We start from the raw sequence: 15,269 nt of genomic DNA on the forward strand, positions 1-15,269 counted from the left end.
CTGCACCTGGGTCGTGGCCATCCCAGGCACAAATACAGGCTGGGGGGAGAATGGATCAAGACCAGCCCTGAGGTCCCAGGACTTGGGAGTGCTGGTGGACAAGAAGCTCAACATGAGCAGGCAATGCGCCCTTGGGGCCCAGAAGGCCAGTCTCATACTGGGCTGCATCAAGAGCAGCGTGGCCAGCAGGTCGAGGGAGGTGATTCTCCCCCTCTACTCTGCCCTGGTGAGACCCCACCTGGAGTACTGTGTCCAGTTCTGGAGCCCCCAGCACAAGAAGTACATGGACCAGCTGGAGGAGGTCCAGAAGATGATAAGAGGGCTGGAGCACCTTTCCTATGAGGACAGGCTGAGAGACTTGGGGCTGGAGAAGAGGAGGCTCCAGGGAGACCTGATAGTGGTCTTCCAATACCTCAAGGGGGCCTACAAGAAAGATGGGGAAAGGCTGCTCAGTAGGGCCTGTTGTGACAGGACGAGGGGTAATGGTTTTAAAATAGAGGGAGGTAGATTTAGATTGGATATTAGGAAAAAATTTTTTACGCTGAGGGTGGTGGAACACTGGAACAGGTTGCCCAGAGAGGTGGTGGAGGCCCCATCCCTGGAAACGTTCAAGGCCAGGTTGGATGAGGCTCTGAGCGACCTGATCTAGGCAGGGATGTCCCTGCTCCTTGCAGGGGGGTTGGACTAGATGACCTTTGAAGGTCCCTTCCAACCCTAACCATTCTATGATTCTATGATTCTAAAATGACCTTTCAGGACACTGATTTCCTTCCTTTATCACTCAGCATCCTCATTCTTCTGTTAGCACTTGATGTATACCCATGTGAGTCAGTTCTCATTGTGGGAATGATAGGAGTCTTCTGCTTTTGGAGGATTAAGATGTTGATTAAAAAAAGGTAGTCACTGAAAGGATGGGGATATTTGTTACTCTTAATAACAAGGAAACTTGAATTTGTACATGCTGTGAAGGATTTAGCATTGCTTAAGTACAGGCAGATAGATCACTAGATGAGAGTAGTAAAAATTTAGTTGTGCTTAGTGTTTAACACTTCACATTTTATTCATTCTCGTCAATATGGAAATACAGTATTTTATTTTGCGAGAATTCTCTTGGGACAAGACTGTTTGTACTGAAACAAAATGTTTTTAAATCCCAGTGGTGCAAACCACCTCCTCACTGCACCCTGTGGATTGCTTTGCAAAATCAGGACTGCAACATCCTCCGTATCCAGCTCTTGCTTGAAGTGAAGTGTGGGGCCGGCGAATTTGCAGAGCTGGGGCCTGACAGCTGTGATCTTGTAAACAGCATGGACTTAGCGTGATGACTTTGACTGGGGACTTATTGCTTAATTGTTTATGGATTTTTTTTTATGTTTGACCTGTGTATTTTCTAAGGGTAAAGGATAGACTTAGTTACATAGCTTGCAAATGTTACTGTAATTATACTTCACTTTAAATAGGGTTTGATTCCACCAGCAGGTTCTGTCGTGCAGATGATTGCCAGTGACATTAGGACATTGTGACACATAACCAGATGTTCTGAAATGCTATAATTTAAAAGAGCCATTCCTCCCCAGCATCTATGCTCACATCGAGTATGTATTAGTAAATATGAGTCTGGGATTTTTTTATTCAAATGTAGGAAAACGTTTTAATTGTGATAACTTTCATGTAGTCATACCATTTAGTTAGAATTCAGATCCAGTATGCCATTGTAAATGGATGCCATTAAGAATCCATTGTCACTGGTGCTTTGTGAGGAAATACTGGTTTTCATGAACTTATCTGTTTGTTTGGTTGGCTTACAAAATATGTAAAGGAGAGAACAGATGGAGTACATAATTGAAACATTGTTTCAATGTATTATTATGAAACCACAATTTTTGTTTTTATTCTGCTGTCATCTGTTCTTAGCATTCCTAAAACAATGCTGCCTCTTACTTTTCCTTTGGATGTGCACATCTCTCTTTTGGTAGGGCCACTAGTAGTAAAGAGACCCATATTCAACATGCAGATACATGTCCTTTTAATAAAAAAAAAGAGGGGAGTTTGGCTCAAACTCATGTCTAAGTGGTTATTTACTACAGTTTCAGAGCCTACAATCCAAATTCCTGATAATTTCTAGAGATACTTTTTCCTGATTTGCCAAGCATGTACTTCCCTGCAACATCAGTGCCCTTTTTCTCTTCCCTCAGCTGTCACTCACTTTCCCACTGCAGCACTTTTGTCATGCTGACTGCTAGATTGTTGCTTTTCCTCTTGTAAACTTTCAATTAAGAACAGCTTCTGAAGAGCAGGTCTGGTTTCTGCTCTCTGAAGGTGTGATTCTGGGGGACATAGGGTGTTCAGCACTGCTTGTAGTGCTTTCTGGGGAACGCTGCTTATTGCCTGCCACGAGAGAATGCAGGTTTTATGCAGGGAATCCCTAGATCCTAAACCTGCTCTTAGGACAAAGAATGGAATGTGTGCCCCAACTCTACACAGATTGCCTGTTTACCACTCGTGGAAGAACTTTACTCTCATATTGTACTTACTAGGTTACCTGGAGCTGGGTTTTTTTTTTTGTTATTTTGGGTTTTTTTTATTCGATAAAATATTAGGTAGGTTCTATTGAACTATATAATTTCTGTAGTAGAAACTGTTGATGAAGCAATAAATCAATTTCTAAGATTACACTTGAGTCAGGGTCCTTTCAGCTAACTTGAAAGGGCAATCGCTTGGCTCTGCACCTTGCTCCGAGAGCTCTCAGAGCATTTGGAGCCCCATTTTTTCTTTCATTGCTGAAACAACCAAACACTTCCAGCACTTCTTTCTCTTTAGATGACTTGTAGTTTTTGTAGCTACTCTTTCATGTAACTGCTACATGCAGGCAGAATAAGGACAGAAGACAAAGGATCTTGCGTACTTTGGTTTTGTTCAAGCAAGAATCCAGCTTCCTGATATATAAAGGCTTGTTTCTCTTCCCTTGCTCAGGGAAATGACTTGCCTTTTCCCCCGCTTACTTCCTGGATGTTCTTAAGTTATGTACTCCTCCAATCCTTAATGATACTGCATTCCTAGTTGTGCAAATGGAATAGCTTGTTTTCTCCTTGACCATGTAATTTCTGTTCAGGAGTCCTGAGTTGTTTTTCCAGTTTTGCCAATGACTTGCTGAGATACATTGGGCTAATTCCTAATCTTCCTCGCTATTCAGAGAACCCTTTTGTAGAACAACACAGAAAACACAGCTTCCTGAGGTGTGTTGGGGGTTTTGAGGTCTAGTTTATATTTGATCACAGTTTTTGTGTTGTTTTTTTTTTTTCGTTTGTGGATGAAATGATATGAATGCAATGCAATTAATATTTTTTATTTATTAAAAAATATTTTCTGGTAATGTTCATTTGAAAAACTATCAACTGAATTTAATAAAACTTTCTCAAGGTTGGGAAATGCTACAAGTTGTTTTTTCTTCCTTTCTTTGTCTAGGTTCTTAATCATCTTATTTATTATTTATTGAACATTATAATACTTCTGTTTGGTCACATCATGTAACACGCCTGTAACTACTTTAATTGCAACAAATACTACAGGCTTAAATCCTCTGTGCTCAACAAAAAAATCTCAACATAGTAAGCAGGGGACATTCATGATTTGACAGACTAAGTCTGGTTAATCTACTGCAGCGGTTTAAGGCGTAGCCACCAAGATTTAAGCTGTTTGCTCTGCTCTTGTGTCCAAGACTATGTTCCCACAAAGGAGAGAGAGAAAGGGAGCATCAGCCCATGACTGAGATGATTGTGTATGCTATGCAGTGTTTTAACTCAAAACTGCTTTGGTTTAAACTAAGATACCAGTCTTTGCTCTCAAGAACTTGAAGTATTTACAAAATGACTACAAACCTGTTTTCAAACTTTTCCAAAGGCATCATACTCAATATAAATATTCTGCACTCCAGAGATAATAGCAATTTTTACTTAGAAAGTCATTAAAGTCAACTACCTCATTTACTTTGCAATACTGAGAAGAATAATCAATAAAGCAAGAAATGCCCAATCAAAACAAACACAGGGACAGGATATGTTAAGTAATAATAATTGGGAAAAGTACCTGTATCTTTTTCTGGGTTTAACTAAGTTTTAACTATAGAATTTGATTTTGTTTGGCTTTCAAAATTATTTGCAACTGTGGTGCTTACACAGGAGACTGAAACCAGCATGTATCTGGATGGTTATAAAGATTCTGACAATATGAATTGTTAAATGCTTTCACTAGGTATTCTGTGAACCCACAGCAAATACAACGTTGCCTGCCTGTGAACTCTCTGCGGTTTCCCATTCTGCTGTGAAAGTAATCTTTTTCCTGCCTCACACTGTGTAAACAGGTGTCATCAAATAAAAAGGCATATGGCATCAATGTGGCAGCAGCATCTCTTGAGAAAGACGTCCTGTGGCTGATGGCACATGTACCATCACTCAGGCTGTCCCTCCAAACGCCCCGGGAGAGAGCAAACATGGACAGCTGAGCGTTCCCCTCAGAGGGAGCCTGAGGACAGGGATGGAAAATAAACAGTCTGTGTCGAGGTGCCTTCACCAGGAGACAACTGATTACCTCTGAGAAACAAGTTTATGTTTTGAAAGCAGCTGAATGACACAGGCAACATCAATTACACTCTTCGGTCACTCTGCTTAAAATATGGAAAGCGGAGCAGGGGCTAGGAAGTTTGGATTCATGAAACAAGAAAGGGAAAGGGCAGTTTAATACTGAATAGAAGCAGTGAAGTGAGGTTTTCCCTTTCTCCTCTCCTAAGTGAATGCTTTTACTATTGGATTATGGAGTGAAGCTCCCTTCTACTCATTTCTGCTCTGGTCTGCTTATCTTGCAGTCCCGTTTCTGCAGTGTGTCACCCTTACATTTTATTCCTCATTAGGATGAATGGAGAATACTTTCAGTTTTATAGTGGTTTGGTGACGTGCTTCAAGAGATTCTATGAGGGTAAAAAGACATGCATGGCCAAAGCCTGCACTTCCTGAGTGAATGCTTTTAAGGAGTAGGCAGCAGTGCAGGTTGAATACCAGCCTTTTTGAATTGACTGCACTCAGGATCACAAGTGTCTGGAGTCTGAGGTAGAGCCATGACTCTGGTTTCTGACTTCTAGAGAGCAGGAGGAATTCAGGCGCATCCTCTTGCTTGGTGTGCCTTGCACAGCTTCTTGCTCGGCATGCGGGCCTTCTTAATTGCCTGGGAAGCACTCAGGTCTCTGTGGTTGTGGTGGATGGAATATCTAACTGTAGCAATCCTAATCACCCTGCATGAGTCATGCAGCTAGGCTGTAAGAGATGGCTAGGATCTCTTATCTCTGAAGTAAATTATTGCAATTGGAATGGAGCATGATTATGGAGTCCAGGAAAAAAAATAAGAAAACAAACACCAAAACCAAAGATAATTGGTTATGTATATTTAGGACAAAAATAAATCAAAATAGAATGCTTCTCCTTTTTATAAGTGAGCACAATAATAGATCAGACCTTAAAATACAATAATATACAATTCATACAAAATTAAATCAACATGAGAAGTTGTGCCTTCAGATAAGGCAAATTTAAAATATAAATTTCTACATACTGAAAATGCTGAAAGCAGTGACAATTCAACTGAGACTAATAGCAATTAAACCAAACATAATTATAATCTTTGAAACCTGCACAAAGGGAGAAAGGATAATGTGTCCAACAAATTCACATTCATCAGCTTAATGTTGTGCATGAATACTCCATTAGTAAGCCACAGGAAACATAGTTTTAGTCATGTTGTACTCCCATGGCAGTTTTTGTCATTGTGCTTGAAATGGTACAAGTTAAAAATCATCCCCATGCTGCACCGCCTGGACTGGCACCTCTCCTGGCACAGGCAGCTGTAGCTCCATCAACTCCCCGTGCTCTGCTAATGTCTCTAGAAGCTTGGTGGAAGTACCTAATACTACAGGAAAAGCAACCATAGCTGCTCCAATGCCTTATTCTGGTAGCTGATTCTTTGCAGTTAATATTGTTTCATTAATTAATCACAGAATGATGGATTGGAGACTGGTTTCCTTGCCTGCTTTATTAGCAGTAAGGCATTTATACACAACTAATTCCCATTCAAGTTAGTCAGTGTGACCTTTATCATGCTACATGTAGAATTAAAATATTGTGCACGGCTTGGTCTGTATTTCCAGATGTTGTTACAGCATGCCAGCCGTAGGACAGTCCTCCACACCTCGGCAAACACAAGAAATCGCATCCTCTGCAGCTTCAGTATAAGGTCAGTTAAGGGAGTTGAGCCTAGCCAGCAAAGGAGGTCTGAGACAGCAAAGCTGAACCTGTTCAGAAGTGGAGTGGGACGTGGCCGTGCAATCCCTTCTGCTAGCTTTTTGTGGCAGCAGTAATCTCTGCTGCAGGGTGTTAATAATTAACATGCGTGAGAGAGAGAAAGAGAGAAGGAAGCTCTTACATCATGTATATACTGCTGTTTCAGAGGGATCTACTGTCTATGCTGACATTCTGTCACTGTTACATTTTAATAAATGCTAGAAGATCATGGATTTACAATATTGACTCATTTTAGAGCCACAAATAGGTGACATTCATGACACTCCATCACAAATTTTATTTTTTCCAAGAAAACACCAGCAGACTCCTAGCTTGTTTGGAAACCTCATCACAGCAAAGCTATCCCCATGAGCTCAGTGGGTAGGGATGATCATATGTGGAACTTCCGCACAATTTTCACTGTGTGAAAACACATCACATATGTTTTCTATTATTTTTAATGACAGTTTCTCAGCTGCTTCTCATAGTAGTAAAAAATCTGCTCAGCTCCTGTTTAAAGCAGGTTCCTAGCCTGTATGCTAGGATTTATTTTCTTTTAATTTTGTGCTGGTGCTGTTCTTTGACCAGCTTCTAGGACTGGAAACAATTCCTGTCCCTTCTGGTGCCTTCTACCCTCAAAGCAGTAAAGAGAGCAAGCATATTATTCAGAAAAGAAGAGCACAGCAAATGCAGATTGGCATGAAAAAAAAAGATCTTTTTCTACTCTCAGGTTTTGCCCATTAATATTCATGTTTGTGTGTTTGTTTGAACCCATTCCTATTTAGTGGCGGGGATGAAAGCCAGAGGTAGTGCTGTAGGTACAGGTTACTCCAGTCTGTGTGAACTGGTGCTCTCCTGTCCTTAGTTTCACTTCATACTTACACACTGAAGAAGAACACAATTTTTTTTTCCACAGCGATGAGACTGCATCAAACCAAGGTGTTACTCTACAGCAGCTCCCCTGAAGTTACTATAAGTCTGTCTAAAATTTTGAGGCTATGCCGTGAATTGAACTGTGTCATCATTTGGCAGCCTTAGCTCATTTAGCAACTAAAATAATTTTTTAGCAACTAAAACTCTTTCAATGATGTTTTTTTTTATTTGTGCTGATTTATTTTTTTTTAGCCTCTATGAAGTATTTTCATATTGCCTGGCCTTTAAAGAAAAAAATATCTGCTGTTCTGTAGAGCTGGGAGAGTAGAGCCCCCTCTGGAGATGTGACGTTCAGTGCCAGATGGTGGGTTTGTGCCCAGAAACCGTGGGACAGGGCATGATGAATGCACTTTTCTTTTACCTGCATTAAACTGGTGATTGTATAGAATAATGCGCTGGTTAGTGGTTTGGACGGTTGTGTCCACATTCTTTGCTAAGCCGGTAAAGCTTATGTGATGTAACCCTTCTCTTACTGAAATCTTGATATAATTAAATAGAAAGGGGACATGATTGTGAAGATAGCAGAAACAAGAATATTCCATCTGTTCTGGAAATTCCACCTAAATTTTGTCCTGTATTAAGGATCAATGAATTAATTGTTACATGCTTGTAAAAATATGGCTAGATGGTTAGACCGTTCTTCAACTTTGCTTTTCAAGCTAAAAATTGAAAATATGTGTTCTTCCCATAGTTTATCTTTCAAACAGTTAAAAGAAAAAAAAATAGTCCCCTGTTCCTTCTGTCACTTTTCTGCTGTATTTTTATGATTATTTCATGGAGCAGAAGCAGCCACTCAAGCCTTAACTAAAGGACAAATTAGCATAACTATTTCTCAGCTATTGAACTGGTGCTTGGAGGTTGTGGTCCTCTTTCATCTCTTCGGCAATGCAGAGGGAAAGGTACTGTCTGACTGGAGCTGGTGACTGCTTGCAATGCATCTCATGTGAGATTAAAGCATAAATACATCAGGGTAGATGGGATAGCATAATGTACTGGAAAGGACCTGACCATATATAGTTTGCCTTATGTTTAGTGGATCTGAAATGTTAAAAACCTGTGTATTAATTACTTCTGAATTTCTTCAGTTTCTTGATAAATCCTACAGTCCTGATATTTTGACAGAACGTCCAGATATTGGCAGGATATTGAGCTCCCCTTGGAGCTCCTGCATCTTGCAGCATATCCAGCTATGTGAGTTCATCTCAACAGAGATTTAAAAATATAGAAGGTTGGTTGAAAATATTTTCTTCAGAGTTTAAACACAGTTACAATGCTGGGAAGACCCCCTGAAGTATTCACAAAGAACTTTATTATATACAGAACAGTAACATAACTGAAAAAATAAAGGCAGGAGAGTAGAGTACTAAGAAAAGTAACAATTAAATTCTAAACTTAAGCATATTTGCATGAAAATATTTAATTCCTCTATAACAGTCAACTAGTACTGCAGTATTAGGTTTTGTACCAAATGTGATGCCAACAATATTTTCTTGCAAGTGATACATAATAGTTAAATTAAAGAACAGCTCTTCACTATGTGAGATCAACATTTGTGTTCAGCGAGAAAGTGATCCAAGGATCTTCCCCAATTTATGATTGTAGCTGGTCTAAGTCCTCGCAGAGCCTTAGCACTGTCTCCTGTCTCTCACTTTAATCTTTTAAATCATAGTTTATATTACAGCAATTGCTCTGTAGTCCTACCCAGAAGACTGGTTGTTTTTTTTTTCCTAGATCGAAGCTGCTTCTGGTGGTTTGTAATGGAAGAGTTAGCACTTCAATCTAGAAAAGAAGATATTTCAGTCAATAAATAGAGATGCACTAAATAGATAAACCAAATGACTTTGGAGTGATAGTGACAGCATGTATGTAATTCCATATGATTTAAAAAAAATAGAGTTTCTGTCATATTTTAAAATGTATTTATTTAAAAAACAATTTCACAAAAATTGACAAAATGACATGTTCAAAATAACAAAAACAAATGCAAAAATATTGATGCTCCTTTGATAGTTTTATCAGTTGTAGTGTGGTGTTGCACGCTGTATATTCAACAGCAAAAGCTCTTGGCCTTTTTCCACTTTATCTAGAGACAGATGTAAGACCTGTTAACATTTTTTCCCCTTTAAATTACTATGCTATATTGTCTAAAATTTTACTGACAGCAGTGTTATCCAGAAGGAGTCACCATAACAAGCCCCTTTAGAAATGTGTTTATCGTGTCATGAAATGCTACATTTTTAAATTATATTTTCTTAGCGCTATAGCAGACCTTCAAATTAATAGCTATTGCAAACTATAGGCAAACAGTAGGTGCCTGACTTAATTAACTCTGACTCTGTGTGATGTGATTTGTATCTCCATGTTGCTTGAGCTAAAAATGGGCACTGTTTTTTCTATGGCATATGGCTGTATTTCTCCGAAGGGCTGTGATATAGCAGCTTTAGGATCTAGAATACTTTATTGTTATTTGATGATTCAGTCATCATTATGGCCTGCAGATCAGAAGATCTGCAAGCACCAGGGCACAGCTAATGCAGTAATGGCAAACTAATTGAATTATTGTTTTGATTAAGATCTCCTGTAAATAACAAATAACAACCTATTAATAGGAATACCAGAACAGATTTTCTACATGGTCTAAATAGAAACAGACTGTAGGATGACATGAGTGGGATCTTCTGAAGGGTGGAATCCCACTGCACTCAAGGAAGAGATTTCTTATTTTCCTGTGCAAGGTTAAATTCTAATCCTAAGCTCTGGCTCCTCCCTCTGCCACTGTGGCCGTGCACAGTTCCTCTCAGCTACCCAGAGTAGGAAATTCAGCTGCTCAGCTGCTGGTATGGTTGTACTTCTTTGCTGTCCTGTTACCAGTAAAGTATCTACTTCGTGAAACTTCTGGGGATGCCATGACTGCACTTGAACACTGATAAAAAACTGCCTGCTTCCCAGGAGTCCTTCTGGACAGACAGATTTCATCTTTACTGGGAGGAGGATCATGTAAAATAATCACAGTGTTCTCTTCTGAAAGGACAAAGCCATCACGAAGAGTGCTCACAAAAAAAAAACCCTGCCTGGATACAGGTAGCACACTCTGTCAGTCACCTCTGTGTCCCACTTAACAGGAGGCATTCTGGCCTACCGACACAGACTTCAATTTTTTACAAATCTGTTAAAATTTGAGATTTTTTTTCAAAACATGCAATTGTTAATGTCCCATCCTTTCTGATCATGGTGAAAAGACTTCTACATTTTCAGGCATAAAATGCAGCATGAAAGTATATACAAAAATAGTAATTTTCTTTAACATTTTGCTACAGAATGTGTGGTAAAGTCCACATCAAAAAATGTCATATATAATAACTATCAAGCAATTAACCAAAAATTACATCAATACATAGAATCACATCACGTTTTAATACCTGGTGAATACTACTTTTTGTTGTTGTTGTTTTTTAGTGGGCTTTCTCCTCAGGTGTTAAATTTGCAGGGAGGCAGTACACTCATCTTGTGGTTGGTAACTGCGCTTTCTATTTTGAGTTGAGTCCTTACGGTCTTTGCAAAGTACCAAATGTTCCTGTTTCCTATGGGAAGGGTTTCCAAATAAGCCTTTGGCAATATTTCTTAACAAAGTGGGGCCACTGTAGAAATAAACTGGCTTTGCATCTCAAATCTCCATGGGGCTTATGAGGCAAAATGACTTCAGCAGAGAAAGTAGGTTAAAGCAAGGACAGAGAGCCTCCTCAATTAACTGAGCTGAAAATAAGCACAAATACTCACCCCATTCAGTACGCTTCAGATCCAGTAATTCTAAAAAAGAGCATGAGTCAAAAAGAATAAAATTACTAAGATTTACAAAAACACGTTCCTTAACTCTTACTTGGATGAGGTGCCCTGCAGATCTACTATGACTCAGCTTTAAACTGGGTTTATTTAATAGATGTAATTTAAAAATCTCATTTGATATAATCTTAAAATTTGAAGGTAGTCTGGTTTTGGACATGAAAGTTTCCTGATTTGATTTTCTTTCCTGCCAGTATGCTTAGTAAACATTGGAGGGTTTAGGTTTTTGCTGTGGTCTTTTTAAGCATTGGATCATAGGTAATTTTCTTGTATAAGAATTAACAGGAGAAAGAGTGTCTTGTTAATAATTTCTTTTTAGAATTTCTTCTTTCAGGCCTGGATTCTCTAGAAATTAAAATGTATTCCTATTTTTTTTCTCTGCCTAATCAAATAGCTGTTGTTATTTTCTCCCATAGCAATTGTTAGCAACAATATGTATCTTTTTCCCACCTGCTACCCATAGCTATAGCATGCTGTTACTTCTGGAAATCTTTTCTTAAGTTCCCTAATATATTGTTCCACTGCTTCTCAGCTCCCGTTATGAATTACCTTGAATGTAGTTTTTCATTTTTGATACCAAAGAGTTTGCATAGCTCCAAAATTTCCTGATAGTTCTTCTATCACTTATGTGTCATTCTCTACAGTATCGCTGTGTATCATTGTGAGAAATTAAATTCTGAGAACAAAAGCATCTTGTTTTTCTCAGCTTTTCTCCCTTCTTTTCTTAATGAAACAGTGCCCCCAAGAGCTTTTATTCAGGAAGGGGCAGTTTAAGAAAATTAAGACAATTAACTATTCACCAAAATATTAATCTCTAAATTAAAAATTCAGCCAAGCATTGCAACCAGAGATGTTGGTTTGAAGGACAGTCGAAAGACAGTTTATTTTGGTTTTCTTATTTTATGCCCAATAATAGAAAGTTAACTAATTGACTGAATTCTTCCAGTCTTTCCAGTATGGAGACTTCTGCCTGCAGAGGACATCTTTGCTGGCATTTTGGAGAAAGGGAGGATGCATGGCTGTAGAGCATTGCTTCTTGGCAAGTTCCTTTATCGCTGGCCTTGTTTTGTCCTTTCCTGGTTGACATGAGGACACCTGGCAGCAGTTCAGGAGGCAGCGGGAAGCACGGTTTGTTTGTATGGGGATAAGCAGAGAAGAAAGATGGCACAAAGTGAGGAAGAACAAAGAGAGAGCGAACAAGGAACAGCTTTAGCTACAGCAGAGTCATAAAAATACAAATAACAAGCCAATTAGGCATTTTCCCTAAAATACATGAAATACACATTAAAAAGGCAGATTTTTATAATAATCTGAAGTGATATAATTTTAAAGCATTTTTAAAGTGTTGAGTCATCACTAGTTTTTCCAAGTAATACACAACAGTTGTATCATGTCTTCTCCTGGGGTAACAGATCTTACTGAAGAATAAGATTCCTATCAATGAGCTCCACACCAATGAAAACTATTTCCAAATAATTTAAAATGAAAGGTAAGAGCATCTGCCCTACACAGCAGTTGCCCTATACAGCAGTGACAAATAAAAATTCATGAAAAGGAAAGGAAGAACTCCCTGTCCTGGCAGACAGAATCTCCCCGTCAGCCCCACATACCACAGTCACTGACAGATGCAGCATGCTGTGATGTTTAGCAATACAGGCTATTTCACACCAGAACTGAGGTGCTGGGGGTGTGTAAGTGCAAGGCTGTCAAAGTCACACGTTCATGCACTTCAGCTGATCTTCCACTGCCCAGCTGAGAGATCTTCTGGCTTCAGCGGCGTCCCCTGCCACCTGCTGAGCTGATCACCCCTCGGCTTTGCTCACTCTCTCTTACTCACTGCGCGTTCAGGAGAGCTGCCTTCTCCATGACCAAAACCTGTTCCACCACCTTGGTGCCCTAATGTCTAACCCCATAAAACCTCCACCACAAACAGGATTTTGGGAAGTTCTATGTCTTTCTCTCCATCCCATTGCAGGGGTTGGCCGTAAGTTGAAATTTATACATGAAATTTAAAAAACAATTAAATATACAAAGAATTGCTTTAAGTAATTTTCAATAACCTGTCACAGGCACAGCTCAAGACTTCACCTACCATGGAGGTAGGAAGTTTAACTAGTAGGCATGGTCTCCCAAAATAGCCTGCTCATAGCTCTCTCTAGCAGAGTGATCTATTCAATTTAACACTGAAAACTTTAGAGGTCGAAGCCAGCACTTTGAACTCCCCCTGGACACTATACGGAACATTTCAGACTGATAAAGAAGTGTAAAAGGCTTGCGATGTGATAAAATCAGTGCCAGAGGAGCAATGCAGTAAGCTAGATGATGTTGTTCGGATCAAGCGTGCAGCCTGCCAGATGTGGTTATTTCTCAGTTGTACAGATCTGTGTGAATGAAGAGCAGCATGAGAAAGAGAAAGGATTATAAAACACACAAACAAGAAATAAATCCTTCCCACATACTCCCAAGTTCCAAAGATTAAAACTATGTTCTCAGCTGCAACAGTATTAAGCGCAACTCTGCCTGTGATTGTAGCTTTGTTCCCTGCATAGGTGATGTCTAGATTCTGCAGCTTCCATCAGCTTCATTACACAATCACTAAATATTCTTACATGGAAATTACAAAACCATTTTGGGTTGCACAGCATGTCCATTCTTTATCTCACTAAGCTTAAAAACTTAATGATTCCTTATTGTATTAGAATGATAACTAATTAGATTCCCTAATAATAGTAATAAAAATGCACTGTAATTTATCTGTTGAATGCATCTATGGTAAACAATCTTTTAAAGGCGATACTGGCTTCTCAAGTAAATGCAAATAAAGGATTATAGAGCTACCCTGTTTATCTCAATATTTTGGATCTTCATATTTTTGACACCACATATCTAATTTTTCCAGTCTGTTTGAATCACAGCACGTACCTTTGGGGTGGAAGAATAAACTCTACTTTGAGAAAATTAAACAAGTACTCTTTTAATTTTAGTTGCCATGTGATAGTTACAGGCACTTCAGGGTGAGTAGCTTGTATTTTGTGTTTGATATAAGCACAGGGAAGTTGTGGTCCAGCTAATCAGCGTGCCTTCTCCCTAGGCATTCAGTGCCCATTGGAAATCTTTGTTTGCAATGCAGTGGATTTAATTTGTTTTGATTAGTAATCTGACAAATTTCTGAGCTTTAGGAAATATTTCACTATCTAACATTCACACATATAATAATAAATTGATGATTTTATTTTCTAGCATTCAAAATTCAGCATTTGACTTTATCTGGAAGTTTGTTAGTTTTAGCATTAACTCAGTCAAATGGGAAACTTGAACAGGTGTATTAATGAGCACAGCATTTCATTTCCCAGCACAGCACATAGTTCTGTGGTTCTTGAAATGTCTTGCCCTTGACAATTTTAGGCACCATTTGTCATCTTGCTCGTAGAGCAATGATCTGCACGTAGGTACGTAGTGTTACTCCTGTGTGAAACTACAGTATTCCAGCGTCGCATTTGGTATTTAGTGAGTGCATGCGAGGTCTGCTTTTTTTTTTAAGGAATATTTGTAAATATTTTCCCCATCTCTAGAAGTAATTTCTACTTCAAATTAGAAGTAATTTAAATTGCAAAAGCAGACACTAATTTCTCTCTTTCTTCATTTGATTTCCATGTGACAGTAAACTGACCAAAGAACGTTGTGGAAGAAAAGGAGATAATGGATGGTTTTATAACTGGGGTGGAGTGAATTTTGCAAAATATGGGAGAAAGGTGACCTCTGTTCAGAAGCCTCCCTGCTCATTAGCAGATGGCTGTGGTTTAATGATTCCACTGTGGTGCAAAGAAGGAATCAAATTAGATGTTGTGTGAGGCTGTCATTACTCTGTGTGTTTCTCTGTACAGTTCCAGCTTAAAGCATGTCGTTCCTTTCATAGCAGCCCCTCAGATGACTGTATCTCATCCTTTCCACATCAAAGTGCTGTCAGCACTTTTATAGTATAAAAAGGATGCAGAGATAATTTTACAATACATTCTCTTCAAACAGCATTGATTTGTACACTTGCAATGTTTCTTTTTATTCTAGAATTTGCAAAAGAAGATGCACTAAAATGAGTAGCATCTTAGAACTGAACAAAACCTGGAACAGAAATATCTATTTAAAACTGGACCAAAGCACCTCTGCAGGGAT

This window comes from Chlamydotis macqueenii, chromosome 6 (assembly GCF_036417535.1).
Source record: "Chlamydotis macqueenii isolate bChlMac1 chromosome 6, bChlMac1.mat, whole genome shotgun sequence".
NCBI classification, from domain to species: Eukaryota; Metazoa; Chordata; class Aves; order Otidiformes; family Otididae; genus Chlamydotis; species Chlamydotis macqueenii.